At 37.0% G+C, this 27,703-nt stretch overlaps 1 protein-coding gene and 2 pseudogenes across 10 annotated transcripts in view; 2 read left to right on the top strand and 1 right to left on the bottom strand.

The window, feature by feature from the left end:
* The window catches only part of NUMB (NUMB endocytic adaptor protein), a 160,517-nt gene that overhangs the window by 74,213 nt on the left and 58,601 nt on the right, over window positions 1–27,703 (bottom strand). For 9 of the 10 annotated variants that reach the window (XM_068966094.1, XM_068966103.1, XM_068966100.1 and 6 more), the window contains one exon: window positions 6,460–6,544. The exons of the other annotated variant lie outside the window; for it this stretch is intronic. The gene's annotated coding sequence lies outside the window, so the exon portion shown is untranslated. The remainder of the gene's footprint in view (window positions 1–6,459; window positions 6,545–27,703) is intronic. 10 annotated transcript variants of the gene reach the window in all.
* Window positions 564–1,825, top strand: LOC138073885 (histone-binding protein RBBP4 pseudogene; annotated as a pseudogene).
* Window positions 27,066–27,698, top strand: LOC138073384 (ubiquitin-conjugating enzyme E2 D3 pseudogene; annotated as a pseudogene).

The following is a 27,703-nucleotide window of genomic DNA, read 5'->3' as shown; positions in this document are numbered from 1 at the left end:
AACCATCGACTAGTATTTATTTCAATTTCCTCTGCTGTCCCGCTCTGATCAACTGTGAACAAAGCATTCAGTGTAATCTTTAAAAATGGATCAGGGCACTGAATAATAGTTCCATAGCTTCCCGATGCATCTTTGCAACTCTGAACAGTGGCCAGCACTTCACAAATGCAGAGCAGACACTAACATGTTATGGTACAGCCCTCGCCTGCCTCTACCTCAAAGTGACACTCCCCTCAACCAACCAGCATTCTCTTCCAGTTAACTGCAAGCTCTTTCCCTCTCTGGGCCTGCAGTTTCCCTCTGTCTAAAACGCTTTTCTCTCAAAAACTTCAAGAACACCTGTCTTCCATTCACACTTCAAGTCTCAACCTAAATGTTACCTCATTCCTGAAGCTTTCTTTTCTTCTCTGTCTAAATACCATCCTCTATAATTCTTTTTAAAAAATATCTCAGAGGAAACAATAGAGGCCGTGCACGCAGAGCGAGAGCCCGCAGGCTCCCCGCCCCTCCCGCAACGCTCAACCCCGAGATCCCCACCGGCTTGCCTACCCGCCAAGGCCAACAAGGAAGCAGCCTTTGATGACGCAGTAGAAGAATGCGTGATCAACGAAGAATACAAACTATGGAAAAAGAACACCCCTTTTCTTTACGATTTGGTGATGACCCATGCTCTGGAGTGGCCTAGCCTAACTGCACAGTGGCTTCCAGATGTAACCAGACCAGAAGGGAAAGATTTCAGTATTCATCGACTTGCCCTGGGGACACACACGTGGGATGAACAAAACCACCTTGTGATAGCCAGCGTGCAGCTCCCTAATGATGATGCTCAGTTTGATGCTTCACACTACGACAGTGAAAAAGGTGAATTTGGTGGTTTTGGCTCGGTTAGTGGAAAAATTGAAATAGAAATCAAGATCAACCATGAAGGAGAGGTAAACAGGGCACACTATATGCCCCAGAACCCTTGCATCATTGCAACAAAGACTCCATCCAGTGATGTTCTCCTTTTTGACTATACAAAACATCCTTCTAAACCAGGCCCTTCTGGAGAGTGCAACCCAGACTTGTGTCTCCGTGGACATCAGAAGGAAGGCTATGGGCTTTCTTGGAACCCAAATCTCAGTGGGCACTTACTGAGTGCTTCAGATGACCACACCATCTGCCTGTGGGACATAAGTGCTGTTCCAAAGGAAGGGAAAGTTGTGGATGCGAAGATGCATCTTCACAGGGCACACGGCAGTAGTAGAGGATGTCTCCTGGCATCTGCTCCATGAGTCCCTCTTTGGGTCGGTTGCTGATGATCAGAAACTCATGATCTGGGATACTTGTTCAAACAATACTTCCAAACCAAGCCACTCAGTTGATGCTCACACTACTGAAGTGAACTTTCAATCCTTATAGTGAGTTCATTCTTGCCACAGGATCAGCTAACAAGACTGTTGCCCTGTGGGATCTGAGAAATCTGAAACTTAAGTTGCATTCCTTTGAATCACGTAAGGATGAAATATTCCAGGTTCAGTGGTCGCCTCACAATGAGACTATTTTGGCTTCCAGGGGTACTGATCGTAGACTGAATGTCTGGGATTTAAGTAAAATTGGAGAGGAACAATCCCCAGAAGATGCAGACGACAGGCCACCAGAGTTGCTGTTTATTCATGGTGGTCACACTGCCAAGATATCTGACTTCTCCTGGATTCCCAACGAACCTTGGGTGATTTGTTCTGTATCAGAAGACTATATCACGTGAGTGTGGCAAATGGCTGAGAACATTTATAATGATGAAGACCCTGAAGGAAGTGTGGATCCAGAAGGACAAGGATCTTAGATCATGTCTGCACTTGTGATTTTTAGACTCCCCTTTTCTTCCTCTGAACTCTGAGATTGATTTAACACTGGTGTTGAGACACAGACTTTGTTTGGTTATCCCTCTATAATAAGTTCTATCAACAATGTTATTAGTCCAAACAGAAGATATTTTCTAAATATTAACTGGGGGCTTCTTGATTCAGCAAAGCCACAGACTTATATTTAAATTTTCTTTAGGAATTTTCTAGTAACAGAGGTCTAAAAGTAGCCACAAAAAGGGGGAATATTGTGTGTGGTTATTTTTCTTCTTATGCTATATCCCCAAGTTTTTCAGCCTCATTTAAGTAAAGGCTAGAGTGAGTAAGAAATAGAGCTAAGTGAGGTAGGTGTCTGAGCTATGAAGTATAAATACTACAAGATATTGTTTTTATTCAGGAAATAGGGGCGATTCAAGTCATACAAATTCCTACACGCCAAATTTTCCAGGATGCACATTTCCTTACATAGACCAGTCTCCTCAGTTTCTTCAGTTAAGTCAAAACAGTGTGTTCCTCCTTCCCCATATATTTTTGCTTGTTAGTGTATTTCTTGTTTTCATATTATTTCTTTCCTTTCCGTGAAATGGTTTTTTTAAAAAACTTGGGACCACCAAGTTATAAAGATGTATGTTTTTACCTGACAGTTATACCACAGGTAGACTGTCCAGTTAAGTTGAAAAGAGTGAATCAATAGCTTGTATCTGTTTTTAAAATTAAATTAATCCTGGATAAGAGTTGCTTTTTTTTTTTTTTTTTAAGTAGTCCTTGACCACTAGTTTGATACCATCTCTATTTGAGTGACCTGTTTCACCAGCAGGCCTGTTACTCTCCTTGACTAATTGTGTAAGTGCTTATAATGGAATAAATTGCTTTTCTACATTAAAAAAAAAATCTCAGTATAGTTTATTATTTTTAAATTTTTATTTATTTGGCTGTGTCAGGTCTTAGATGAAGCACGGGGGATCTTTAGTTGTGGCACATGAACTCTTTGGTCATGGCATGTGGAATCTATTTCCCCAAACGGGGATCACCCCCTGCATTGGGAGCTTGGAGTCTTAGCCACTGGGCCACCAGGGAAGTCCCTGTAATTCTTTACTGTTACTACTCTTCATTTTCCTTCACAGTGCTTTCTATTTTAAAACTGTCTTTCTTTCTTTCTTTCTCTTGCTGTGCCCTGTGTGGCTTGTAAGGATCTTAGTTCCTCAACAAGGATCGAACCCATGCCCCTACAGTGGAAGTGTGGAGTCCTAACCACTGGACCACCAGGGAATTTCTTTTAATCACTTTTTTTTTGTTTCATCGGTTAAACTTTCTTGAATGTCTAGATGACTAAACATCCATCCAATAAATTCTCTAACTTGCTTAATGTAGGAAGCACTAGGCTCTGTTCTTTATATTTAAAATAATCTTAACTAATGTAGGTATTAATCTCTTCTCACCAAGAAGCTAAAAAACTGGTCACTAATATAAATGTGTCACAGTCTGTGCTGTGATTCAGTATATCTACATACTTCCCATAACTGTTAAATACAACCCTGTGCCCAACAAAGTATTGTGCTAAGTGCTGCAGGAAGAGGAGCCAGGATGACAAAATAAGGATTATTTCTTCCATTAAGATCTTGAATAATATATGCACAGGATAAGAGAGACAAAAAACAAACCAAAACATTTCAAAGCATTTCAGGTAGAGGATGGGGTAGGACAGAGTCATGGTATGTATGCAAAAATGTTTATTTCATCACAGCTAAGATGCCATCAACTGATGGCAAGATATATCATTATTTTATGTTCCAAAACAGAAATGCTGCCAAAATTGTTAATAATTATTCATTAGCTGGGAGGGATTGGGGGCAGGAGGAAAAGGGGACGACAGAGGATGAGATGGCTGGATGGCATCACCGACTCTATGGATGTGAGTTTGAGTGAACTCCGAGAGTTGGTGATGGACAGGGAGGCCTGGCATGCTGCAATTCATGGGGTCACAAAGAGTCAGACACAACTGAGCGACTTAACTGAACTGAATTGTGAAATATCAAAAGTAACATGCAACCCAAAATGACAGATACATCCCAATTCAAGAATGAAGAAAAAGAAAGAGAAGGGAGAAGAAAAGAAGGAAAAGAAAAAGGAGAGAGAGAAGGAAAAAAAAAAAAGAAAATGACTATTCTATAATTAACACAAAAGTCCCTTTTTGAGACTTCCTCAAAACACCTCAATGATATGGAATATCAGTTCTTTACTAAAGTTTACTATCAGGAAAGGGAGAAAAAAGTCACTGAAAGGAGTGGTCACACAGCAACACTTTCTTTTGTGATTGTTTCATTTCCATTTGCCTTGTATATCTTCACTTATTCCTTTTCTTTTTTTAAAATACAAGTACTTTTATTTTTTAGAGATGTTTATTTACTTATTTGGCTGACTCAGGTCTTAGTTGCAGTATGCAGGATCTTTGTTGCATTATTATTAATGGACCACTTCTTTTTAAAAGCTAAGTGCAATGTAAGAATGCCCACTCTTTAACACTTGTATTGAACACTGTACTCAAAGTCCTAACTACCATAGCAAGGCAAGAGAAAGAAACTATGTAAGCACTGGGAAGAAAGACACAATCTCAATCATCATACTTCAGCTAAGGTGGCTGAACGGAGATCTATATACCAAAAAAGTTTCAATCAGTAAATTGAAAATGTAAAAAAAAAAAAAAGAGAGAGAAAACTATTTAAAATTTTAACAACAATAATAATTAAACTTAAGAGATTTGAGAGACTTATGAGAAAAAGAAACTATTTAGAGATATTTTTAAATATCTAAGGGGCTTTCCTAATGGATCAATGGTAAAGAACCCACCTGTCAATGCAGGAGACACAGGTTCTAGCCCTGTTCCAAGATGATCCACATGCCCTGGAGCAACTAAGCCCGTGCCCCACAACTATTAAGCCTGTGCTCTAGAGCCTGGGGACTGCAGATACTGAGCCCACACGCCACAACTGCTGAAGCCCTCGCACCCTAGAGCTCATGCTCTGCAACAAGAGAAGCCATCACAGTGGGAAGTCTGTGCACCGCAACTAGAGTGGCTCCCGTTCACTGCAACTAGAGAAAGTGTGAGCAGCAATGAAGAACCAGCACAGCCATAAATACATAAAACATATCTAAATAGCTAGAAAGAGACACTATGTTTGAGGAGAGGAAGGCTCAATATAATAAAAAGAATAAGTTAAATGCATTGGGCTCGTATACAAAGCAAGTCCTATTTTTAATAAGAGCTTTTGAACTTTTACATCACTTAACTCAAATTACTCCCTTTGATAGATATTTTTGGAATTGGTATAAACTTACTAGGCACTAATTATAGGTATTTTACTTTACTAAATTGTAGCAAGAGTTGATATTACACTTCAGAATTCAGACAGCTACAAGGAATAAGAGTGAAGAGCACGTGATCAGTACATGGCTCAGTTCTGGTTGAATGTGCTATGGTCCCACTGGTTCAAAGCTCAATCAGTGTGCACAGTGTCCACAATGTAAGTTCTAATAACCACTCCTGCAAGTGATGAAACATTGCCAGCATTTTACACAACATGTAAAGTTTTCATTCTTGATAATTATCTGTGAACACTGCCAAAACACAATCTCCTTAAGTCACCTAAAATCGTTAACATTTTGAATACAAATTCCACTTACAAGAGGAAAACAGACAAAACATTCATGATACAATGGTCATATTGAGCTCCTATGGACCTGTATGTGGTCCTTATACATGTAAGACCTAGAAGCAGTTTCCAAGTCGGCTTTACAATGGATCTGAATTTGATTAAATGAATGATATCCTTTAGGTCTATTTATTCAATTTAATTTTGGTTTATGTAGGTTTCATGTGCTTCTTAAACTTTGTTTTATCCAAATTTCCTAACAGAGAATTAGAAATAATGATCATCTGTTTTACTGGTTGCTAGGAGATGATAATACTATAGTTAACATTTATTGAATGCTTACTCTACCAGGCACCATTACAAGTGCTTTGTATGAAAAGTGAAAGTGAAAGTCACTCAGTAGTGTCCGACTCTTTGGGACCCCATGGACTATAGAGTCCATGGAATTCTCCAGGCCAGAATACTGAAGTGGGTAGCCTTTCCCTTCTCCAGGGGATCTTTCCAACACAGGGATCGAACCCAGGTCTCCCACATGGCAGGCGGATTCTTTACCAGATGAGTCACAAGGGAAACCCAAGTGCTTTGCATACTTTAAATCATTTAATCTTCACAACAACCCATATCAGGCAGATTATATTACTACCACCATTTTACAGATAGGAAAACTGAGGTACAGAAAAGTTAAGTAACTTTTTCAGTGTCACACAAGTTAAGTGGAGCAGCTTAGTGATTCATACCCAGGTAGCTGTCTCCAGAGCCCAGACCCACATTACTATGTCATATTTCTTTTCACGATAGTTAAAACATACACAACATTATTACAGATGAAAAAACCATCAAAAATTATCAATAAGTTAAACGACAGTTAAGCAATATTAATATCAATACAACTTATCACAGGTTGATACTTCACAGCTCTTGCAAAGTTTCATGGCCATGATTAAGAGTTTTCAAATTGGACAGACCTGGCTCTGAATCTTGAATGTGCCCTTTACAAGCTGTGTGACTTTGGACAACTTTCGTAACTTCACCAAGCCTCAGTTTCCTCATCTGTAAAATGAGAATAATAAACATCTCACAAAATTGTTGTTAGTAACATAATTATTGCTACATTACATGGATATGATAAATCAAAACAAAACACAGATACACAAAATAAAATGAGGAGACTCACAACTTCCCCCAGGAATCAGAGCTTTATTATGATGATATAACGAAGATGACCACTTCAAGTCATCACAGCAACTGTAAGGTCCACACACAAACAGAACCATAACCTCCTCTAATTAATAATAAATCATTATTTGAATAGCAGTCAAATGCCTACAGGTAACCTACTGAATCTCTGAAATATAAAATACCATATATACACAGAGAAAGAGCCAAACACAAAAGACACTGTTGTCTGTTGACAACTCCCATGAATCCCATTCTAGGCATACACTTTTTAAGACCAGTAGTATTCAAGGGGCCCAAAACAGGAAGAGGGGTGTCAAGAAGGAGTGATTTCCACCAATAGTAGAAAGGAATTTTTATAAGAGAAAAACAGAAGCAGACACATCATCCAAATAGGTCAGAACTATCATTAACCACTGAAGAATAATTGTGTCTGTTTACACCTGGTATTTTACACTAGTCAAAACAACTAAAACTGTCACTACTGCTGTCTTTAGAATCTCAACAAAATAATTTTACAATGAATAATGAGATTTCTATCAACACCTGCATTTGCCAATAATACATCTATCTGTTATAAGGTTAGGTGTTTCTTTGAAGGGGTGATTTTAGTAATACAATATAAAAATCAATTTAAAATAGGAAAAATAGAAAGTATACAAAAATCCTATAGGATAATTTTGTTAAAACAGTTCATCAATACTATCACCAAGGTGCATTTTTAGGAATGTTATTAGTTTAAAATGTAAATTATATTATTAAAATAGTACATTACATAAAGATAATTATTAAAATGACTGCATTCGTTGTAGTTCAAAGATTTAATAAAGAAAGAACTTCTATCCCCCAAAATACCCCCTTTTAACAAATAATGGCAAAAATGGCCTTCAATTTTTCTTAATAAAATTATAAAATGATCTGTCTGGAACAAAGGTCATTTAATTTTTACAAAGCACTTAAAAAAAAATTAGCTAAACAGGAAATGTTTAAGAAGTCCTTAAACTACCTATTTCATAAAAGTTTAAGGAAATGAACATAAGACGTGAGATGCCCGAGGTTACTAAGCCATGACAAAAATCCAAACAAAACAATCCTTCTGTTCTATATCCTAATAATTTGGAGTTTTTCTACTTGATCAGCATTTGCTTTGCTACTTTCTCTAAATGATGAGAATAACTTTTTGTCCTTTTCATGAATTCTACAAATCATTAATAAGATCAAGTCAGTTCAATCACTACTCAAGTATTTTAATTCAGGAATTTTTAGGTAAATTTTTTATATAAAGAAAATTTGCAAATATCACTATTTACATTTCACCCCATTTGCTTTGTCAGTCTCTTTCTTCCTCACACATTTTTTTTCTGAACCACGTGAGAGTTGCAGACACTTAGCATTTTAGCCCTCAATATTTTTTTTTCATATAGTTTCCCAGGAACACAGACATTTACTAAGATAACTACAGTATACCTAACCAAATCAGTATTCTGTCAATGTTAAAATTTCTACTATACAATTACAGCCCATATTCAAGTATCATTAACTGCTTCAAAAAATGTCTTTTAAAGCTACCTATTTCCCCAGTCCAGAATTCAATTCAGAATCATGCACTGCATATAGTGGTAATGCCTCTTTTAGAATCCTACCAACTGGAACAGTTTCTCAGTCTGTGTCTTATAAGACTATTATTTTTAAAGAACACAGACCACTTATTTTGTATAATGTTCCTCAATTTAGGTTTGTCTGATGGTCTCTCATGTTTAAATTTAGGCTATGCATTTTTTGTAGGAATGTCACGAGTAATGTTGGGTGCTTCTCACTACATCACATCAGAAGCCACAAGAGGTTACGGGTTCTATCACCAGTGATGCTAACTTTGATCACTTGGTTAATGAGTATCTGCCAAGATTCTGCACTGTGAAGTTACTGCTTTTCTCTTTGTAATAAGTAAATACATTGTTAGGAACTGTCTTGAGACTATGTAAATATCATATTCCTCATCAAACTTTACTCCACAGTTTCGGTACCTGCAGAGGATTCTTGTGTGAAAGTACTATTTTAATTGTTCCCAAATGGCCATTTTCTAATTCCAACATTTCTATACTTATTAGCCATTTTAATGAAGAACTTTCCCTTCTCCCCAACTTAAGTCATTTATTCATTCACTTACTTACATGTGTATGGTTCTTATTTTTTCAGTAGGTTATAATCTATAACTATCTTCATTCATTTGGCCTGTGGATGCTTCTCCACACTGGTTCTTGCTCCTTCTGACACATCCCCATCATTCTCTGACTACCTCCTTTCTTTCTGAAACAACAGTATGTTCCAGACTCCTCTTGTACTTTTCCCTGACCCAGTTCTTCCTGGAATCAGCCATTTCTCCAAAGAGCTCTGGTTTCCTTTAAGTGGAGAATGGTTTAGAAATCAGCATATAAGAGTTAGGTACGTGCAATTGCTTCAAGGCCTCTTAGCAAACAAAACTGGAATATAGACACACATATGTGTGTATGCATGTACACATATGCATATACATATGTGTACATGCATACACATATACCTATACATACAATTGTACACATCCCTAAGAGGAAGATACATAAGTGTATACATGAATGAAGTTGCTCAGTCGTGTCTGACTCTTTGCAACCCCATGGACTGTAGCCTACCAGGCTCCTCTGTCCATGGAATTTTCCAGGCAAGAGTACTGGAGTGGGTTGCCATTTCCTTCTCCAAAGTGTATACATATATATATATATGTATAATTTTGTCTTTATATAAATAAATGTTAAAAATCATGAGTTCATAATTTCCAATTCAAATCCAACATCACAGGATTTACTGGAGTCTTTTCTTCTATATACATAAAACTACTTTCTCCAACTACTGAAAAACCTGGCTCCCATTATCCTCAATATATTTATTCATTTGTTGAATCCTAATATAGATAGAAAATAGTTTCAAAGTTGCCAATTCATACCATTACAAAAAATAGCCTACAAATCAGGGTTTGTTATTTGTTTACAGCTCTTTTTGAGTTTCAAAGTACAGGATGCTCAAAAGTTACTTGGGTTACTTATTTTTCCCCCCTTCAGTGTGTTTATACTTATTTTTCCCCTTTCAGTGTGTTTATGCTATAATCTGAAACATTTTAGATTTGTTTCTATTTATATTTTAGGGTTTTATCCCAACTTGATTTTCTTTGCTGATTTTTTGTTTTCTTTTGTTTAGTATCTAAAAAGTTAGCATGATAATGTTCTCTGATATTCTGAATTGATGTCATATGCAGTGTTACCAGGAATTCTCTCAACCAGTGGTTGGAATAGAGCTTTACAGTTTAGAAAGTATATTTCCCATAGGAAATGAGCCATTCTGTAGCCAATCACATGTATCTACCACCATTCCACTGAGGCCAGATGTTTTCTGGGAATTACTATTTCAAGATACAGAAAGAAGGATAAAATGAAATGGGCAACTCCAGCAACTTCATAGATCATTGCTTGCAAAACAGTTTTCAAACCATGCTACTTAGATGCCACAGGGTAGAAAAGGGCAGGACCTGGAGGCAGAACTCCAGGCCCCTGCCCCGACTTGAATTAAAGTTGCTATTGCTTTTACTAGTAATATACTGAGCATCAGTCTGAGATTTTGTTCATCTAACTAATTCAGCAAACAGTTACTGAGTAACTATGTTGTCCCACACACTGTTCTAGGTGCTTCAGTGAAAAAAAGACTTCATGAGACTTAGAATTCTAGTTGTGGGAGAGATAAACTATAAACCTAGGGAAACTGTATAGTCACTTAAAAAATAAAAGTTATAGAAAAAATTCAACAAAATACTTTGCAATATTAGATAGCATGTTCAGTTTAGGTCTCATTGAGAAAGGAAAGGTTACTTTTATAAGAATAATTTTTTAAGCTTGAAAATCATGAAGAGAGAAGAGCAGATCAATTTTTCAGTTGGTGCTAAATTATGCCTTCAGATCAGAACATGAGAAAAAAGTCATGAAACATTTTCCTTCCTTCTTTCATTGAATCTTAGCCAATATTTAGATTTTTTTTTTTTTCAATCTAGATCCTCTACTTTGTAAGTAACTGCATATTTCTCCTCAGTTCAGTTCAGTTTAGTCGCTCAGTTGTGTTCAACTCTTTGCAACCCCATGGACTGCAGCACGCCAGGCCTCCCTGTCCATCACCAACTCCCGGAGTTCACTCAAACTCATGTCCATCGAGTTGGTGATGCCACCCAGCCATCTCATCCTAAGTCGTCCCCTTCTCCTCCTGCCCCCGATCCCTCCCAGCATCAGGGTCTTTTCCAATGAGTCAGTTCTTTTCATGAAGTGGCCAAAGTACTAGAGTTTCAGCTTCAGCATCAGTCCTTTCCACTTTCACTTTCAGCGAACACTCAGGACTGATCTCCTTCAGAATGGACTGGTTGGATCTCCTTGCAGTCCAAGGGACTCTCAAGAGTCTTCTCCAACACCACAGTTCAAAAGCATCAATTCTTCGGTGCTCAGCTTTCTTCACAGTCCAACTCTCACATCCATACGTGACCATTGGAAAAACCACAGCCTTGACTAGACGGACCTTTGTTGGCAAAGTAATGTCTCCTAGATTTTGGCAAAGGGCTTTTTTGTTTTTCCTTTTCTTTTAAACAATTTTAGTGGGAAATTGACTGAGGTAAAATCAGGGCTGTTAACCACTCTTTTAGAACTTTAAAGTACATTAATTTTTATCATATCTACACTATCACTCCCCTATGTTTACAGTCAATAAAAGACTAAGATATCTAATCTTTCTCAGTTGTGTTAAATCATACCACTCAAATCCTCAACAACTGAGTTTGAACCTAATTGAAGAACTTTATAATAACCACAGGCAACAGTTAATCAGCACTTACTATGTCCCAGCTATTGTCTTAAATGATTAATGTATGTTACTTTATATTTCAAAGGAACATTACGAACACTATGTGATAAGTACCATCAGAACCCTCCTTTTATAGATGAAGAAACTGAGAAATGGAGAGATGAAATAACCTGCTCTAGGTTTCACAGCATCTAAGTGACAGAGCCAGAATTAAAAAACAGTTTGTGCCATTAACTGTGCATATTAAACTGATTCTCAAAAAACCTTTCATAATGTGTTCTAAATTCCATCCTGTTAAATTTAACCAATTCAGTCTATGGAGGGAAAAAAAATCTGACCTCAATGCTATCATCTAATATATATGGCTGTTTTTCAAAGCTTCAATTGAGTACTTGATCAGTATGCCATGAAGGGGTCTAATGAAACTATTAATAAAAATGTGACCAGGAACAGTAGCAAATGAAATCCAACAATGTATAATAAGAATTATACACTCCAACCAAGTGGGATTAATCTCAGGTTAGTTAAGGCTGATTCAACATTTGAAAACTATTCCATGCAATCCATCACATTAAGAGGTTAAAAAGAAAAGTCACATGATCATATCAAGAGATACAGAAAAGGCATTTCACAAAATACAACACTCATTCCTTATAACAACTCTCAGCAAACTAGGAATAGAGAGGAATTTCCTCAGCTTAACAAAGAACATCTATTAAAAACTGACAGCTGACATTTTACTTAATTGTGAGCAACTGGAAAACTTCCTAGTAAGATTAAGAATATACAGGGAGCTCAAATCTGATGCTCTGTGACAACCTAGAGGGGTGGGATGCGGTGGGAGGTAGGAGGGAGGTTCATGTTCATATATGGCAGACACTAACACAATACTGTAAAGCAATTATCCTCTAATTAAAAATAAATTTTTTTTTAAAAAAAGAACAAGGAAAGATGCCTCCTTTCACCAATGCTTTTTAAAACACCACCCTTAGTTAACATATCATAACAGCATCCATTATGCTAGTTAATGGAGTAAGAGGAGATAAAAGATAAAGAGAGTAAGTATATTCTATATAAAACTGTATTTTATATAAAAACAAAATAAAAGTGTCTTTTCACAGATGATACGATAATCTATGTAGAAAATTCAAAAAGAATCGGCCAAAAAACTCCTGGAACTAATAAGCAATTAACTATAGCAAAGTTGCAAGATACAAGGTACAAAAGTCAATATATCATCAGTAAAGAAGAATTTAAAATTAAAAACGACATATTTTACATTAGCACCCATAAAATTAAATACTTGGGTAAAATTTATGGCAAATCTAACAAAATACATAAAAGGCCTTGAAATCTACAAAACTCTGATGAACAAAATCAAAGATGAACTAAATAAATGGAGAGATAATCTACGTTCATGGATAGGAAGACTCAAAATTATCAAGGTATCAATTCTTCCCTACTTGATCTAAGATTCAACACAATTGCAATCAAAATTCTAGCAAGTTATTTTGTGGATATTGACAAACTCATTCTAAAATTTAAAGCCCCAAATGGACTCATGTGAATATTGTTAACTGATCTTTCACAAAAGAATAAAAGCACTATAATGGAGAAAAGCCAGTCTTTTCAATAAATGACACTAGAACAAGTGGACAGCCACATGCAAAATAAAATTAATTTAGGCACAGACTTTACACCCTTCACAAAAACTAATTCAAAATAGGCCACAGAATGGGATGTAAAATGCTAAACTATAAAACTTATAGAAGACAACATGGGGCAAAAAAAATCTAGATAACTTTAGGTGTGGTAAAAACTTTAAAAATAGACCAAAGGCATGATCCATGAAGGAAATAACTGATGAGTTAAGACTTTATTAAAATTAAAAACTTCTGCTCTGCATAAGACTGTCAAGAGAAGAGATTACAATCCACAGAATGGGAGAAAATATTTCCAAAAGGCACATCAGAAAAGGGACTGTTATCCAAAATACACAAAGAACTCTTGAACCTAACAGCTCTATTTAAAAATGGGCAAAAGACCTGAATCTCAACAAAGAAGATAGAGATGGCAAAAAAAGATCATGATAAGGTGTTCAAAATCATACATTACTGGGGAACCACAAGCTAAAATGACAATGAAATACCACTGCACACCTACTGGAATGACTAAAATCCAGAACACTGACAACACCACATTCTGGCAAGGATATGTAACTTTCACTCATTGTTACTGGGAATGTAAAATGGTACAGCCATTTTGGAAGAGTTTGGCAGTTTCTTACAAAACTGAACATACTATTACCTTACAATCCTAGGTATTTACCCAAAGAATCTGAAAAACTCCACACAAAATCCTGCATGATTATTTATAAAAACTTACTACATAACTGCCAAAACTTGGAAACAACCAAGATGTCCTTCAGTAGATCAATGAATAAATACAGTTAAATCCCCCCCACACAAATGAGTTCAGTTCTAAGAGCGTTTTCCTAGGTCCAATTTGTTCATTAAGTCCAACAAAGTCAGCCTAAGTACTCAACTAACACAATCAGCTATACAGTACTGCATTTTAATAGGTTTATACTACTTTTCACACAAATAATACATAAAAAATAAACACAAGAAAAAAAATATTTGAAATCTTACAGTACAGTACACCCTAAAAAGTACAGTAGTACAGGACAACAACTGGCATACAGGGGCTGGCATTGGGTGAACAGGCAAGAAGAGTTGTTGACTAGAGGAGGGAGAGGAGGTGGGAGATGACAGAGCTGAAGGATCCTCAGCTATAGGAGATGGAGGGCAAGCCGCAATTTTGACAATAATGGCAACTTGCCGGTTCTGGTTCCTTGCTGGATCCAATTCTATCTGTGCCGTGCTAAGTAGCTTCAGTCATGTCCAACTCTTTGCACCCCTATGGTCTGTAGCCCACCAGGCTCCTCTGTCCATGGCATTCTCCAGGCAAGAATACTGGTGTGGGCTCTCATGCCCTCCTCCAGGGGATCTTCCCGACCCAGGGATTGAACCAGCATCTCCTATGTTTCCTGCACTGGCAGGCAGGTTCTTTACCACTAGCGCCACCAATTCTATCTACCCTCTTGAAAAAACAACCCAGTGTCATCTTTTCTCATCACAGATGACACACACAGCAGCACTGGACTGCGTTCAGAACAGCTGTGCAACCTCTGTGGACTGCTCTACATTCAGGTCCTGTGCCTAAAAACTGACGATGCCTCCTCAAACGCAGAAAATCCTCTTGCCATTTCCTGCATTGTCAATCTCTTCGGTTCTTCAGTTACTTCTTCCTCTTGTTTCAAACTGTCCTTTCTCCATGCCTCCAATTCCATCCGGTCTTCATTAGTAAGCTCCTCCTGTTACACAGCAACAGTACTGTAGAGTAAGGTACATAAAAGCACAACCACTTATAGAGGATGCACACACGTGGCAATGTACACTAAACACGTGAGCTAACTTATGTGACTGGACATGCAAATGCACATTTGCATCTTTGCAAGTCTGCAACTTGAAGGTTCGTATTACTGTAAACTGTGATACATTGAAAGAATGGAATAATATTCAGCACTAAAAAGAAGCGAGCTATCAAGCCATAAAAAGACATTGGGAACAGGCCAAAAAGACTTCTCTCCAGAATCAAGTGGGTTACAGAAACATACATGTTTGCCCTTTGTGTACAGAATTTTATCCAGTTGTTAACTCACCTATCTGAACTATCGGGAGACCCACATTATGCATGGAGGGGAAGAAAAAGGTGAAAGGGATGTAGCAGTACAAACATCTAGTTAGAAAATATGTAAGTTGCAGGGATGACATAAGGAACATTGTCAATAACATAATAACTGTGTATAGGGACTAGACTCATTGTGATGATCATTTCATAATGTATGCAAATATAAAATGGCTACGTAATACACCTGAAGCTAATGTAATATTGTATGTCTACTATATTTTGATAAAAAAAGAAATCCATGTTTCTAAATCTTATCCAAAAACATGTCTCAAAAGAGTTATAGTTCCTCTTCTTATATTAGACAAAAACATCTATATGTTGCTTCTTTTCTTTTTAATTCTGGAATTTTTTTAATGCACTTTGTGAAAAAAACTGTTGTAGTTTGAACCAGAAAACTTATCTTCAATCATTCAACAAATTATGGATTGAGGACCAATTATAGGACACACACTTTTCCAGACTATGGAATAAGGCAGAGAATGAAACAAAGCCCCTATCCTTCTGGTGTCTTCTATTTGAGGAGACTATGAAAGTAATAAGGAAACAAATATATAATGAAGAAAAATCATGCAGGATGAGAGGAAAGTTAAGTGTTGAGATTGGAAGGTAGGTAGAAAGGAGGACTCTCTTTTAAATTAAGTAGTAAAGCAAGGCTTTACTCATTAGGCTACATTTGAACAGAAAGATCTCAAGGTATTTAGTGAAAGGACAAGTCCAAACAGGTGGGACAGAACATTCCAGGTCAAAAGAACAAGTGCACAAGTATGGAGGCAGGACTATATTCACTGTGCAGGAGGAACAGCAAGATGATGTGGCTACAGCTCCCCCAATGAAGGGAGGGTAGAAACTGCAGTCAGAAAGGAAGTCAAGTGCTTCAAAGAGTTTCATAGGATAGTTGGTTACAGTAAATCTATTCTTCTATTCTTAACAAGATCAGCACCACTAGAAGTTTCTGACCAAAGGAATAATGAGATTTATATTTTTAAAGGATCATTTTGGCTACTATAGGTAAACAGATCATAAAGTTGAAACTAGTTAGGTCTATTAAATTTCAGACTGCCTCAAGAACTATGGATGGAGGTTCATGACATTGTACAGGAGACAGGGATCAAAACCATCCCCAAGAAAAAGAAACGCAAAAAGGCAAAATGGTTGTCTGAGGAGGCCTTACAAATAGCTGTGAAAAGAAGAGAAGCTGAAGGCAAAGGAGAAAGCAAAGATATACACATTTGAATGCAGAGTTTCAAATAATAGCAAGGAGAGATAAGAAAGCCTACTTCAGTGAGCAATGCAAAGAAATAGAGGAAAACAACAGAATGGGAAAGACTAGAGATCTCTTCAACAAAATTAGAGATACCAAGAGAACATTTCATGCAAAGATGGGCTCGATAAAGGACAGAAATGGTGTGGACCCAACAGAAGCAGAAGATAAGAGGTAGCAAGAATACACAGAAGAACAATACAAAAAAGATCTTCACAACCCAGATAATCATGATGGTATGATCACTCACCTAGAACCAGACATCCTGGAATGTGAAGTCAAGTGGGCCTTAGGAAGCATCACTAAGAACAAAGCAAGTAGAGGTGATGGAATTCCAGTTGAGCTCTTTCATATCCTAAAAGATGATGCTGTGAAAGTACTGCACTCAATATGCCAGCAAATTTGGAAAACTCAGCAGTGGCCACAGGACTGGAAAAGGTCAGTTTCCATTCCAATCCCAAAGAAAGGCAATGCCAAAGAATGCTCAAACCACCGCACAATTGCACTCATCTCACACACTAGTAAAGTAATGCTCAAAATTCTCCAATCCAGGCTTCAACAGTAGGTGAATGGTGAAATTCCAGATGTTCAAGCTAGTTTTAGAAAAGGCAGACGAACCAGAGATCGAACTGCCAACATCCGCTGGATCATTGAAAAAGCAAGAGAGTTCCAGAAAAATATCTACTTCTGCTTTACTGACTACACCAAAGCCTTTGACCGTGTGGATCACAACAAACTGTGGAAAATTCAAGAGATGGGAATACCAGACACCTTGGTGTGCCTCTTGAGAAATATGTATGCAGGTCAACAGTTAGAACTGGACACACAACAACAGACTGGTTCCAAATAGGAAAAGGAGTACATAAAGGCTGTATATTGTCACCCTGCTTATTTCACTTATATGCAGAGTACATCATGAGAAACACTGGACTGGAAGAAGCACAAGCTGGAATCAAGATTGCCGGGAGAAATATCAATAACCTCAGATATGCAGATGACACCACCCTTATGGCAGAAAGTGAAGAAGAACTAAAGAGCCTCTTGATGAAAGTGAAAGAGAAGAGTGAGAAAGTTGGCTTAAAGCTCAACATTCAGAAAACTATAGATAGCATATTAAAAAGCAGAGACATTACTCTACCAACAAAGGTCCATCTAGTAAAAGCTACGGTTTTTCTAGTAGCCATGTATGGATGTGAGAGTTGGACTCTAGAGAAAGATGAGCACTGAAGAATTGATGCTTTTGAAATGTGGTGTTTGATAAGACTCTTCAGAGTCCCCTGGACAGCAAGAAGATCCAACCAGTCCATCCTAAAAGATATCAGTCCTGAATATTCATTGGAAGGACTGAAGCTGAAGCTGAAACTCCAATACTTTGGTCACCTGATGCGAAGAACTGACTCATTTGAAAAGACCCTGGGAAAAGATTGAAGGGAAAGATTCTGGCAAAGATTAAAGGCGGAAGAAGGGGACGACAGAGGATGAGATGGTTGGATGGCATCACCAACTCAATGGACATGAGTTTGAGTAAACTCTGGGAATTGGTGATTGACAGGGAAGCCTGGCGTACTGCAGTTCATGGGATTGCAAAGAGTCAGACACAACTGAGCGACTGAACTGAACTGAAACTAAACCAGGTGAGAGGTGATAGTGGCTTGGACCAGACTGATAGAACTGGAGATAAGATAGGTCAGAGAGGTATGTGATCCAGTATCTGTGCCCCCAGCTCCAGAACAGACCACACCTGGAGAAGCAATTGCAACACTTTCACCAAATGAATAAATTCACAATATATAACAGTCATTTTCCAGGACATGTTATCTTAAGATGTATCTTAAGAACGGAGGTGACAGGATTTTGCTGATGAATTGAACATTGTGAGAAAGTGAAGAATGAAAAATGACCTTAAGGTTGCTGGGGTGAGCAACTACAAGGACAGAGTTGCTGTTTACTGAGACACAGAAAGATACAAGGTGGAGTAGGTTGAAGGGAACAAATCAGAAATTTGGTTGCTATGCCTGATAAAATGTAAGTTTACAAATGAGATAGCTATATGTTAAATTCGCTTTTGAAAATGGCAAGCTTTAAGTCTAGTACATATATTACATTCATCATTAAACAGTCCTAATCTCCAAAACTGAATGTAACATCTGCTCCCTCTGATCACCACTTTTTTTCACTACTTAAGGCCTTTATTACCGTTTATGTATTGTAATTATTGGTGTACATCATGTCCCATAGAGTTCAGATACCTTGAGAGCAAAGTTCATGGTTTATAGTTGTAAAATAATAAACAGTGAAAGTGTTAGTTGCTCAGTCTGACTCTTTGAAACTCCATGGACTGTAGCTAGCCAGGCCCCTCTGTTCATGGAATTCTCCAGGCAAAAATACTGGAGTAGCCACTGACTGGGTAGCCATTCCCTTCAAGGGGATCTTCCTGACCTAGGGCTCAAACCCAGGTCAACTGCATTGCAGGCAGATTCTTCACCATCTGAGCCATCAGGGAAGCCCATAATAGTAAAAAAGGCCCATCATTTATTGAGCACATTCATCATTTATTGAGCTCATTTATCATTCATTTATGAATTTATCATTCCTTTATTGAGCTCATGTAATTCTTCTATTATTGGTATTTAACACATAAGAAAATTCTGGTTCAGAGATATTATTCACACTTCAGAGCTCTGCTCAAATATCACTTTCTCAAAGTAGCTATCTTTGATCACCCATATCATCTGAACTAAACCTCTATAATAAACTCTATAGAACTAAAACTCTACAATAAACTCATAATACCTTATTTGTCTCCTCTACTGTTTATCACAACATAAATAAATGTGTTTTTGGTAGCTCTCCTCCCTAAAGAATATAAGGTACATAAAGGCAGGATACTCATACACCAAGTTGACCACAATGATTAATACATGCTTTAAATTGTTTATAATAATGCCTTATTATTATAAATTAATAATTTTTTTGATAAATGATTTAATAACAAGTAGAGACATCCATTACAAATAATTATAGAGTAGATTGTATCAGACCAATTCTCTTGGCAAGAAAAACTAAAAATTGAATTTAAAAACAAACAAGGAAGACAGCTAGGATGTGAGAAGACAAAATACAGGCAAAAAACAAAATGCAGAGTTAAGCCTAACATGCTCCACTAATTTTTCCTCTTGAGGCAACTAGCTGCAAAGTAGAATGTTTAGCAGTCTCACAGACCTGTAGAGACAGAAATCAGAGTTCAGGGCTTATCAAGACAAGCAGGATTTGGGGGCTAAGATTTAGAGGAAAGGCAATCACGGAAAAGCGAGTCTGAACATGGAGTACTGTTTTTGCCCTCAGGGTATTTACTGAATCCTAACCTGTGTGGGGGCAAGTGGCCAAAAACCAAGCAAAGTGCCTATTTTAAAGCAAAAAAGGTAAGTAGAACTTTTGGTAGTCTCACAATACAAGGAAAAGAAAAATTATAGTTCAGAGCCTGCCAAGATGGAGAGGCCCTGGCAAACATTGCAGAATTCTATTTGATACCTCTAAAGGACAGGACTAAAGGGAAACTGGATTTAAACCAACGCTTAAGAAGCCTAAAACAGAGCCTCAAGTCATCTCAAGCCTGTATTAATCAAGGTCATCTGCTCCTACTTTTAACTATTACCAGAAGAAAATTAAATCCTCTCCAGTGAACAATATCACCATTAAGAGCCTCTATCATTTCTCATACTTAATGTTTGACATTCATTTTTTAAATTACTAGCAATCCTAGGAGACAAGACCAAATGACTGAAAGCCACAAGAAAAAGAAGACAAGAGAAAAAGATCAAAAGGGCATCTAGAAATTATTAGACACAGACTTTAAAATAACTGTGTTTAATATGTTCAGCAAAGTAGATGAGAATTTCACCACAGAAATGGAATCTACAACAACAGAAAAGTAACTAATTAAAATTCTAGAACTAAAAAATACATAATATAAAATTAATTAAAAAAACACATCCTTATAGCAGATTGGACACTAAATGAAATAGAAAACAGGTCAACAGAAAATATATAGATGAAGAACAGATGGGGAAAAAAGATGAAAAATACTGAACAGCATATGACAGATATTTAGGATGCAAAAAAAGATCTAGCATCCATTACAAATTATTATAGAGAAGATTGTGTTAGACCAATTCTCTTGGCAAGAAAAACTATAAAAGATCTAATATATACATACTTAGACCCCCAGAAGAAAGTGAGTACAAGAGTGGGGCAGAAGCAGTATCAGAAGAAATATGCCAAACCTGACAAAAGACATCAAGCTACAGACTCAAGAGTACAAATGAAACTCAACCACCTTAGATACAAAGAAAATCACCTGAAAGCCTTAATAAAGACATTACCTCTCTAACAAAAACAATGGAGTCAAAAGGTAATGGGATGATATATCCAAAATGCTCAAAGAAAATAACTACGAACCTGCAATTCTGTGCCCAACGAAAATGTCCTTTAGAAGTGAAGACAAAATAAAAAGTGCTTTCAGACAAAAAGTGAATATTCACTACCTGAAACTAATACAATATTATAAATCAACTATGCTTCAATTAAAGAATTAAAAAAAGAATTATCTGTGAAGAAAGAAAATAATCTCAGATGAAAGCACAGTAACACAGGAAAGACTCAAGAATACCAGAAAGAGAAAATGTGAGTAAAATTAAATAACTGAATTATTTAAAACAATAATAAAATAAAAACAAAAGTAAAAAACTCAAAGAAACAAAAAACAGAAGGAGAATGATAAATCAAATAAAGAGCTGTAAGGTACTTGTATTATCCAGAAAATAACAGCAGTAGACTGTCTACAAAAATGGCCAGTTATTTCTCCCATTCCTTATGCACACTCCTTTACAATGTGACTTTGCTACTCTTCCTATCAAGATGCCACTCTTTCCATCAAGAGGAATTTGTTTTCTTTACCTCTTGACTTTGAGCTTTGGCCAATGGGACATTAAAAAATGTGATACAGCAAAGATTTGAAAAGTGCTTGAACATTTCAATCTCTGCCTCTCTTAGAACTTTGAGTCATCAAGTGAATTAATGTGCCTGCTAAAAAAGACCACAGAAAGAACAAACTCCCCAACCCTACCCTGGCCCAAAGCTTGCCAACCAACATACACTTAGTGAGGCTATTCTATAACATCATTTGGCCCCAGCCAAACCACCACCAGACTATAGAGACCAATATAGGCCAAGTCAAACTGCCAATCCATGAGCTATTAAACTATTTAAGCTACTAAGCCTTGTATGAAATGATAACTAACTGATATAGAGCTAATACATGTATGTACATCAGTGGTTCTCAAGGCTGATTTTGCACCCAGGGGACATGTGGTAATGTATGCAGACATTTCTGATTGTCACAACTGAGTGGGTGCTACTGGCATCTATTAATAGTAAGACCAGGGATGCTGATAAAAATCATATAAGGTCTCCACAACAAAAAATTATCCTCCCTAAAAAGTCAACAGTGCCCAGATTGGGAAGCAAAAAAGTAAAGAATGATGGAATGAGGCAGCCTTTGGAACAATTCCTATCTAGAAGAACTTTCTACATGATGAAAATGTGTGCTACCCAATATAGTAGCCACTAGACACATTTGCCAGTAGGCACTTGAAATATGGCTACTTTGATGGAGGAATTACTTTTAAATTGTATTTGGCTTTAATTCATTTACTTTACATTTAAATATCTACATCAGCTAGTGGCTTCTCTACTAAACAACACAGCTCTAAAATTTAAAGCTAGTGATACTGAGAGTACTTAAAATTAGATTGGATAACAGTTGAAACGAGTATGATAAAGTTAATGCCCATAGTCACTTGCTACAAATAAATACTCTGAACATTCTTTTTTGGTTCCTTCAATACCTATAAATTCTGAAATGTATTACACTGATAAAACTATAACTTGAAATTTAAAAATAAATTCACCATATCCTGCAAAACAAACAAACAATTATTCAGGAAATGCTGACCGAAAACCTTAACTACAGGGCTTTTCTAGATTATTAGCATGAATGCCCTAGGAATTTCCTAGGCCTCTTTTTTTTTTTTTTTTAAGGTTTAAAGAGATCTATAAAGAACTGCTACATTTTAGACGGCTTCAAATGGTACAAAATGAATAGCTTTTCATCAAATCATTTCAAGTAATTAAAAATTCATTTACTCCCCTAAAGCAGTTCAATCTCTTTTTTCACCCTCTTCTCTACCCCACCCTATCCACCACAAGAGAAGGAAGAAGTTGATTCAACACTGGTACAATTCCATAGATTTTTTTTAAGCTTGTCAGCATTAAGTAGGTCAGTTTTCTGCTCTATTGGGTATTTTGGCAAAAGGTTTTCTTACTAGAATACAGTGGCTACTCTGCCTGGTAAGCACATACCACAAAGAAAAAAAGACTTTGAATAACTCTCCTAAGAAAAGCTGCCTAATCTCTAGAAGAAAATCCCTGAGTCTTAACTGAATACTACCAGGAAATTCTGACAACAAAACAAAACAGAAGTAAAGAAAATCTCAATTCAAAATTTGTTCTATAAAATGAAGTCTAAATACTTTAAAAGCCCTTAGTAATCTAGCAATCCACAAAGATTCTGTTGAGACTCATATGAACTGTGGTGTTGGAAAAGACTCTTGAGAGTCACTTGGACTGCAAGATTAAACCAGTCAATTTTAAAGGAAATCAATCCTAAATATTCATTGGAAGGACTGATGCTGAAGCTGAAACTCCAATACTTTGGCCACCTCATGAGAAGAGCTGACTCATTAGAAAAGACCCTGATGCTGGGCATGAGGAAAAGAGGACAACCAAGGACGAGACGGTCAGATGGCATCACCAACTCACTGAACGTGAGTTTGAGCAAGTTTCGGGAGATGGTGAAGGACAGGGAAGGCTGGCATGCTGCAGTCCATGGGGTCGCAGAGTCAGACGCGACTTAGCGACTGAATAACAACATATATTATCAGCCCAATTCTAATTACTGAGATTATAAATCAAAGGAAAGGTAATAAATGATAATCTAGCAGATGTTTCGTTAAGTCTAACAGAAAAACATCTATTTCTGCTTTATTGATTGTGCCAAAGCCTTTGACTGTGTTGATCACAACAAACTGTGGAAAATTCTCCAAGAGATGGGAATACCAGAGCATCTGACCTGCCTCTTGAGAAATCTGTATGCAGGTCAAGAAGCAACAGTTAGAACTAGACATGGAACAATAGACTGGCTCCAAATTGGGAAAGGAGTATGTCAAGGCTGTGTATCGTCACCCTGCTTATTTAACTTGAATGCAGAGTACATCATGAGAAACGCTGGGCTGGAAGAAGCACAAGCTGGAATTAAGATTGCCAGGAGAAATATCAATAACCTCAGATACACAGATGACACCACCCTTATGGCAGAAAGTGAAGAAGAAGTAAAGAGCCTCTTGATTAAAGTGAAAGAGGAGAGTGAAAAAGCCGGCTTAAACTCAACATTCAAAAAGCTAAGATCATGGCATCCAGTCCCATCACTTTATGGTAAACAGATGGGAAAACAATGGAAACAGTGAGAGACTTTATTTTTGGGGGCTCCAAAATCACTGCAGATGGTGACTGCAGCCATGAAATCAAAAGACCCTTGCTCCTTGAAAGAAAAGCTATGACCAACCTAGATAGCATATTAAAAAGCAGAGACATTCATTACTTTGCTGACAAAGGTCCGTCTAATCAAAGCTATGGTTTTTCCAGTAGTCATGTATGGATGTGAGAGTTGGACTACAAAGAAAGCTGAGCACTGAAGAACTGATGCTTTTGAACTTTGGTGTTTGAGAAGACTCTTCAGAGTCTTCTGGACAGCAAGGAGATCAAACCAGTCAGTCCCAAAGGAAATCAGTCCTGAATATTCATTGGAAGGACTGATGTTGAAGCTGAAACTCCAATATTCTGGCCACCTGATGCGAAGATTTGACTCATTGGAAAAGACCCTGATGCTGGGAAACATTGAAGGCAGGAGGACAAGGGAGTGACAGAGGACGAGATGGTTTGATGGCATCACTGATCCTATGGACATGAGTTTGAGTAAACTCCGGAGTTGGTGATGGACAGCGAAGCCTGGCATGATGCAGTCCATGGGGCTGCAAAGAGCTGGACACGACTGAGTGAACTGAACTGAATGGAAAAAATCTTACCACTAAAATGGAAATTATGGAAAACCTCTCCCTTGTAAGACATACTTCCTGTGAGGACTTTTTTTCAAGTGAGAAATGACTTAAAACATTTTAATGGTTCTATTAGGAAAGCAAATTTGGTAGAAGCTTATTAGAATAAATGATTTATACATAATTAAGTTATTATTTCTTTTTAAAAATCAATATTGTCTATTGTGGGTCTGAAAACTCATTTTTAATCATTTGTAAATCAAATATTAAAGACGAAAACTGACAGATAAACATTCAGTCAACTGATTTATTTCGTATCAGACTAAAAGTTCCTGCAGAAGCAAGATTACTATTCCCTATTATGGACAGTGGTTCAGGGAGTTCCCTGGTAGCCTAGTGGTTAGATTTTGGGCTTTCTCAACTGTGGCTTGGGTTCAGTCCCTGGTCAGGAAACTGGGATCCCACAAGCCACAGTGCCAAAAAAATAAAAATAAAAACAACAACAGTGGTTCAAATGAAAGAAAGGTCAAAAAAACTATTTACTGAATTTGTTTTCCAGAAAGTTTCAAGAATTTTGACAAATTCTAGAAGAAAAAAGTGGAAATCCTGCAAGCTAGATCACATTGATAACTACAGAACACATTTAAGCTCACTAGGAATAAATTACATGAAAAAATAATGCATTGTGGCCAACATTCATGTTGCTCTAAAATATATTTACATTGCTGTAAAATATATTTACATTCACTTTATCATATTTCACTCACTGTTAGAAACAAAATTTAGAAATATACAACATTCCAGATATAAATTCCAGAAAAAAGCCAGAAATTCACTAACATTCATCTTAAGAACTGAAATAAATGAACTAGACTTTTTATTTTCTTAAAGTAGTTTCAGTCAAGAAGCTAGCCATTCTCTTCCCCAATTTCAGATGTTAAAAGTAGATAAAATCAAATTTATAGTAAATGAGTAAAATTTTAGAATTTGAATCTCAAAATATACAATGGCTATATAGAAAAAAATTCCCAATACTGGCTCCAAATCTAATAAAAGCCTTCAAAATAAAGTATTTGCAGCTCACTGTCTATGTGGTCCAAGAAGAGTCACAAGTTCTTGCTGGGATCTTTCCCCCATTTTAACAGCTTAGCACCATTAGTAGCAACTTTCACATCAAGCAAGTCTTCATATATTTTAAAGTGGTGTTTCAGAATGATGTAACGTACCAGAGGTAAGGAAAGAAGCCTCAACTAACCGTTTCCAACAGGGATTAAAGGTAGGTACTCACCAACATAGCCATATGTGATGCTAGATGTGTTCTGCAGCAGGAAAGGCATAGTTTTTGTTTTTTCTGTCTCAATTGTTCTCTTTTTAAAAGTATAAATAACAAAAGGTATTTTATTGCTGACAATAATGCAGGTGAGCTGAGTTTTAGGATGTATAAAAGGATACAAACACAGCTAAAAAAAGAAGTAAGATCTTTAATACAGCTACTTTTCTCTACATGGAATAGAATCGAAAATGAAGTTGATGTAGACTTCAGGTGGGAACGGAAACCAATATAGCCTTTCTAGAATTCAATCTGGCAATACACATCTAAGACTTTTAAATGAACATTTATCTAGGAATTTATCATATAGATATCATCACCTCAATCAGGTGCATCTGCACACACAGTGCCTCTCAAGTTTTAGCATGCATCACAATCACCTAAAGAGCTTGTAAGACATAGCTGGGACCCAACAGAAGAGTTTTTGATTTTATAAGCCTGGGTAGAGGCCAAGAATTTGCATTTCTAACAAATTCCCAGTTAACACTGATACCGCTGGCCCAAGAACCATACTGAGAACCACTGATACATAGAAATGGACTTCTATGAAGCCACTGAAAATGAAGTATATCTATACTGATATAATGTATATAAGCAGCAGTGTGCTGATAAAATGGCTCTGGATGGAAATGAGCAGGGAAGGGGAAGCCCTGATTTGTAGCATTTGCCAGTTTCTTTAGTTTAACTACTTCCACCATACTTAACACCAAGTTACCAATAATATGGGCTTCCATAATTCTTTAATTACTGGTTCTGGTGAGTTGATAATTTAGAAAAACATAATGGTCATAAATTATTGGCAAGTGAAAATTTAAGTTATGAAATTGTATATATGATCCTTTTAATAAAAATACACACTTGTGTATGTATATATGAATTTGTACGTGTATGCATCATTTAAAGATCAGAACGGACAGCTCCTGTTAACCAGCCTCGAGGTTCTCGCGAGATCCGCCTCCTCAATACCATGCGCCTGTGTCTGGCAGAGCCGGTGTGAGACGAAGAGATAATCCTATGGCGCTGAAACGGATTAATAAGGAACTTAGTGATTTGGCCCGTGACCCTCCAGCACAATGTTCTGCAGGTCCAGTTGGGGATGATATGTTTCATTGGCAAGCCACAATTATGGGACCTAATGACAGCCCATATCAAGGCGGTGTATTCTTTTTGACAATTCATTTTCCTACAGACTACCCCTTCAAACCACCTAAGGTTGCATTTACAACAAGAATTTATCATCCAAATATTAACAGTAATGGCATTTGTCTCGATATTCTAAGATCACAGTGGTCTCCTGCTTTAACTATTTCTAAAGTTCTTTTATCCATTTGTTCACTGCTATGTGATCCAAACCCAGATGACCCCCTAGTGCCAGAGATTGCACGGATCTATAAAACAGACAGAGATAAGCACAACAGAATATCTCGGGAATGGACTCAGAAGTATGCCATGTGATGCTACCTTAAAGTCAGAATAACCTGCATTAAAGCTGGAATAAACTTTAAATTACTGTTCCTTTTTTGATTTTCTTATCCGGCTGCTCCCCTATCAGACCTCATCTTTTTTAATTTTATTTTTTGTTTACCTCCCTCCATTCATTCACATGCTCATCTGAGAAGACTTAAGTTCTTCCAGCTTTGGACAATAACTGC

This window comes from Capricornis sumatraensis, chromosome 2, assembly GCF_032405125.1.
Source record: "Capricornis sumatraensis isolate serow.1 chromosome 2, serow.2, whole genome shotgun sequence".
Taxonomy (NCBI): domain Eukaryota; kingdom Metazoa; phylum Chordata; class Mammalia; order Artiodactyla; family Bovidae; genus Capricornis; species Capricornis sumatraensis.
Note: the sequence above shows the minus strand (reverse complement) of the source record. Positions and strands in the feature narration are given on the sequence as shown.